This window comes from Lindgomyces ingoldianus (assembly GCF_010093535.1).
Source record: "Lindgomyces ingoldianus strain ATCC 200398 unplaced genomic scaffold BDR25scaffold_9, whole genome shotgun sequence".
In the NCBI taxonomy this organism is placed as follows: Eukaryota; Fungi; Ascomycota; class Dothideomycetes; order Pleosporales; family Lindgomycetaceae; genus Lindgomyces; species Lindgomyces ingoldianus.
Genome location: NW_022985170.1, coordinates 1,039,047 through 1,045,500, shown reverse-complemented (window position 1 = coordinate 1,045,500; position 6,454 = coordinate 1,039,047).

The following is a 6,454-nucleotide window of genomic DNA, read 5'->3' as shown; positions in this document are numbered from 1 at the left end:
ACCTAGCAGCTAGACAACAGCAGTACCCGCGCGATCCACTGCACAAGCGATCGACCTTACGCCCTGTAAGGCACTTTGTTTTGTTACCTATCCCTTAGGAAGAGTGACAACAAAGCACCCACGCCCTGTAAGGTACTTTGTTTAGTTACCTATCCCTTAGGATAGCAGATTAATCCTTTGCATCGCACAGCAAGCTCTGCTACCGTACGAAGTAAGGAGGAGATAGTGCGAGGCGCACACCAAAGCCATTAAAGCTGCACGACCTAGCAGCTAGACAACAGCAGTACCCGCGCGATCCACTGCACAAGCAATTAACCCTACGCCCTGTAAGGCACTTTGTTTTGTTACCTATCCCTTAGGAAGAGTAATAACAAAGCACTTACGCCCTGTAAGGTACTTTGTTTAGTTACCTATCCCTTAGGATAGCAGATTAATCCTTTGCATTGTACAGCAAGCTCTGCTACTGTACAAAGTAAGAAGGAGATAGTGCGAGGCGCACACTAAAGCTATTAAAGCTGCACAACCTAGCAGCTAGACAACAGCAGTACCCGCGCAATCTACTAGAAAAGTAATTAACTATACTATTATAATAGAATTTTATTAGCAACTAACAACTCTACGCAATAATAAGAAGAACAAGGAATAATTCTTATTATATAAATAACTTATAAAGGACATAGGGATATTAAAGGCAACACTACAGAACAAGACTAGCCTAGAGTACTAGAATAACAAGATTAACATGTTAAAGGCTTTAATAAGCCTGTAGACTTAATTATACATAAGTTGCATAATTACTAATCTACGCATAATAACTTAGAAGGGCGCTACTTTTCTAAGTGCGTACATAGAGAATTTTAAAGAATAGACACTATAAAACTTTTTAGCACTTAGCTGCACGTTTAAAAGGGAGCTTATATAAGTGCTAGAGAATAAGAGAATTACACTACAGCTAGGCACTAAAGGTACCTAAGCCTAAAAGCTGTATAATATAGCATAAGAAAAAGTAATTACACTAAAAAAGCTTTATATATAACCTTTATTACTATATAAGGCTCTACACAGAAGCAGACTAAACACAATGCTGCTATTAACACTAAATGTACTAGCATTACCTGCTCCTACACCTTAGCTAGCACTACACTAATCACTGTATAAACAATACATGCCGCCCTTCCTAACGCCTGCTCCACACCCTTAATTGTACACACCACCGCCTGCAGTAGTGTATGCACCACTAATACCACCTGCACAATCTATACTACATCACAACCTGTACAAACTTCTACCCTAGAGGGAAACTGCTAAAGAAAAACTTTTAGCAGATAAGATTATATAATTTTAAAAAGCATAAAAAAAAAATAATAACTATATAAGTTAACTATATAACATTTTTATAGATAAAATAAGGATCTTTATTAATCTATGTTAATAGCTAGATATTTAGAAAACTTAGTACACAGACATCTTTCTAGATATCCTAGAAAGTTAGGTAAATATGCACTATATGCACAACATAGGCCCTAGAAATAACTAGAAGCATTTGTACAACACCTTAAGCATTATAATAAAGAATTTTGTGTAAAAAGAAAAGAAGAAACTGCAGAAGGTAAAGTTCTACATAAAAAGTAAGACTATTCTAGTAAAGAAGTAACTTATTAAGTTTAACAGCAAAAAAATTAAACTTACGCACAACACAGTAGTTTTTACTTAGAAAGAACAAGTAAGCTACCTTTATATAATTAACCTAAAGGACAAAGATGCTGCATAATAATATATTAAGTAATGTGTAAAAAGGGTATATATTACATCTATATGTTAACTAGAGGCAGCATTTAACCTCTTTATTGCTGCACAAACTATAGACTCTTTATATAATAATATTAACACACTTAACACATAAATCTAATAGTAGATAGATAATAGTAAGCATAGTCTTACTTTCCTACTATTATAGCTTAATTATGTAAAGCTGTTTATCTTTATAGATAGATTATTTACTAATAACAAGAACCTTAGCTTATAGCTAGGATTTTTAATTATATTAAGCAATAAGAACTATATAGAGTAAAGTAACTACTTTAAAATACTAGGCAACATTATACACTAGAATTTTACTAAGTGTAAAAGAGTAACTAGGAGTGTCTTTACTAGTAAACTATATAGAATAGTTAGAGAGTTTAATAATGTAATTACTCTTAGTACAACTCTACAGTAAATTATATAAACGCTTAAACTGCTACTAATCTTAGTAGTAATCTGCACAGATTTAAGGTTTCTATATAATTACCTTGTTAAGCTAGGCACTACTAGCAAAAAGTAACTTATAATTAACATTATATTACTCTATAAATTATACAAGAAAAGGGAAATTACTAAGATTAGGTAGATTAATAGTAAAGACAACTTAGTAGATGCATATATAAAGAAAACACTAAACTAATGTAACAGCGCAGGCAAGACAATAGGTCTAAATGCAGTATAAATCCACTTAGAGGCATATAGGAGTGCGTAGGGACTTAGAGACCTAGGAATACTAATAACACCTATAGGCCTTGTATGTAGGATATTAGAAAACTACTAAGCTAGCTACAGAGGCAAGGTGCAACTAAATACATAAGAGAATAGAGGTAACTGCAGGGGACTAGGTTAAGTTATAGTTAGGGCTAATATAAGGACCCTTTAAATAGGATCTAAGCAACCTAAGATAAAATAATTTATAGCATTATTACAACTAAGCTCTTTAATTACTAGTTCTAACTAACTACCTCTCTGTCTAGATAGAAGCATCTGTAGACTAGCTAGATCCTGTGCGTAAAAATGCCCTAGACTAACTAGACTAACAACACCTTTATATAAAGCCTATCTTTTTTATTATTTTTTTTATTATACACACTTATTTTTCTTATTATAAGATTAGAAGAGAAGGATATGTAAAAAAGATAGTCTATTTGTCTAGTATATAGAAAAAGAAAAGCTACCACCCTTTACATATAGTAGTTATAATGCAGACCACAGCTCTACTATACGCATAAGGTGTAGGCATTAGCCTAGAAGTTAGCTAACATATAACACTTAATAAAAAAAAAGGCACTAGTAGTGCTGCTATAATAATAAGCACATAGAGTTACTAGAACTTAACTATAACTCTAGACTAAGACTGCACAGAAGTACCTCTTATAATGCATAACTTTTACTACCTACAGCTGCAGATTAGTGCTAGCAGGTAAGATAACATTAATATTATAAAATAGTAAAGCTGCTACATGCTACTTCTTAGCCTATTTATAATTAGCATTTTATATAAGAAAAAAGCAAAAGAGCTAAAAAATCTATATGTTTATACTAAGACACTAAATAAACTACTAATTAGTAGTAAAACTAGTTAAAAAAGTAACGCAGATATACCTTAGGCTGCTAGACTGCATAAGGACGTTAAAGACGCCCGCACTAACAGCGCTAGAGGTAGAGGAGGAAGGCTAGAGAGACATCTCTCTCTCTCTCTCTCTCTATGTGTGTGTGTGTGTGTGTGTGTGTGTGTGCAGGCAGGAGTATCTGTCACTGTTAGCACTATATAAAAAGAGAAAAAAGCTAAAAAATAGTATAGTAGGGCTTAAAAAGTAAAGGATAAAGAAAAAAAAGTAAAGAAAAAAAGAAAACCTTATTATATACACCTCCCTACGCACCTGCCTATGCAAAGATTCTACACTATTCTAGCATAAAACCCTACATAAAACAGTTTATATACTGCTAAATTACTTATAAAGTAAGCGTATAAAGGCTAGATAATAATAGCCTAAAACACTTTACACTATTTATAAAGCTATTTATATAGCGTAACTAGCCTATCTTAACATACAGCATTACTAAGGCAAGTCCTAATAAATAAGGTAAAGTAAAGGCAGAACATAATTAAATAGACTTACACAGACAAAAGAAAAGTAACACGTACAGAAGGTAACTCTTTAGATAAAAAGAAAAGTTACTAGTGTCTGTACACAGCAGCAGTGTTGCGGCCTAGATACAAACAATTGCGCACAAGCAGGATCACATATCTATGTTATATAATGCTTGTGCGCAAACCTCTGTGCGTGAACATCTAGATATCCCTCTTTTCCTTTATATAGAGGAAAGACAAGAGCAATAGAACTAGAAACATGTTGCTCTTACCTTACCTACCTTATACGCTGTACACACTGTACACTACTCTTACTCTTGCTACTTAAGTGCTTATACTATAAGCAGCTAGCTGTTAGAGCCTATTCAACAGTAATAATTATAAATAGCTTCTTATTATATATCTTTTAGTTTAGCTCTAAACTAGATAGGACTTTACTATAGAATAATATAAGGCACTAATTTCTATCTACTTATTTCTAAGAAAGAACTTCTACTACTACCTTATTAAAAGCGTTAGTTTTAATTTTAGTTTATAATATAAAGTTAAAATAGTAAAGTGTAGGTATACTTAGTAGTGTAGACTTTAGCTTTTTAAAAGCTATATTACACTTTAAAGTCTATATAAAAAAAGTAGTAAGGCTTTAAAGCATAATAATTAGTTTTACTATATAAAAGAATTTTAAAATAAATTGCTAATAGAATCTAGTAAAGCCTAGAAAAGATTTCACACCTGTTATAGTAGTAGGCGCCTGCTAGTTGCGTAGCACCTCTACTTTCTCTAGGTTAACCTCTAGTCCTTTGTTTAAAAGTATATAGCTAAGATACTTTATTTAAGTAATATAAAATTTACTTTTTTTAATCTTTACTTATAATCCTGCTTGCTAGAGCCTTTCTAAGACCTTTTTAATATAAAAGATATAAGTTGCTTTATTTTTAAAGTAGATAAAAATATTATTAAGATAAGTAATATAAAAATTATTTAGATAGTTAATTAATATGTTATTTATATAGCACTAGTAAGTTGCTAGACTATTACATAATCTAAAAAGTAAGACTTTACACTTATAGGTTTTATATTATGTCTAAAAAGTAGTACACTTTTTAAAGCTTAGATCTATCCTAATTTTATTAAAGGCTGTGCAAATATTAAACTTAGTAAAGATTACTGCCTTAGTAAGTTTTAATAAAAGTTTATCTATACACAGTATTAGATACACATTTTTATAAGTAAAAGTGTTAAGTTTATAGTAATTAACGCAAATATATAAGTTGCTATTTAGTTTCTGTACATAAAAAATAAAAGATATAAAAGAGCTCTAACTTTACTTAATAAAGCTATATTTTAAATTATTTATAACATATTTTTTTATTACCTCTAGCTTCTTAAGGTTCTGTTTGTATAACAGACTGTAACTATTAAAAAGAGGCTCTGTAAGAACAATCTTATAGTTATATAGACAATGTACTAGTAGCTAGTAAGCTGCTATATAGCTAAATACATTTTAGTATTAATAGTATTTAGAGGGTAATTAGAGGTTTACTAATGCTTTAGTTTTATGTTTAGCGTTTAACTATAAAGCTTACTTATCTTTAATTAACTACTTAATTTTATAAATAAAAGTTAAAAAGAACTTGTTTTTTTTTATGTTAAAATAAAAAGCATTTACTAAAATTAAGGTAATAGTAGCTAAATAGACCTCCTTTAGACTTATTCTAAACTTCTTAATAAATAAGCAGAAGAATAATTTAAGTGTCTTTAGACTATAGATAATAAAAGATCTATATAATTTTAGTAGCCTTAGTAAACCCTTAATGCAGTAGATTGTTAGGCTGTATAACTACTAAAATTAATCTTTTTTTTATAGTGCGTTGCGTTATTTAATATCTAGCTTTACTTCTTTATTATACACAGGCTAAGTTAATTGCATAAGTAAGAGCAGTAAAAGTTTATAAGTAGGTAGATATTTACTAGGCTATATAATCTAATTTCTTTTTATATCTAAATAGAGTTTAAAACAATGTAACTATTTAATACTAATAATATAATTCTAAAAGCTAAGGTTTATAATAATAAAAAAGTAGTTTTAGATGCTTCTTCTATTAATTTACATATGCAGGCAGATATACTAGTAGATAGAAACTTAGATCTAATCTTAAAAGCCCTTAACTATAACTTTAAATAGTAAGTGTTAGATAAGAATAACATACTATAACATTTTATAAATGAATGCATAAGCAGAGCTTGTTTTAAGTCACTTATTAAACTCTTTCTAGAGAAGAAGACTGCATTAGAAGAAGCCTATAGAAGAAGACTATAAGCAGAGCAGACAATAAAAGGTAGTTTACAGACTAAAACCTATAAACTATATTTCTATAAATTCCACGCAAAGACCTATATACTTATAAATGCTATGTAAAAGAACACCTTTTAGTAGGTTTATCTACACAAGTACTTATTAGCAAAGTTAAAGTACTAGCTAAAATTCTAAGTAATGCAAATAACAAGCTGCACATCTTAAGCCTAGATAGTGATGCGCTTGCTATAGATAGCAGC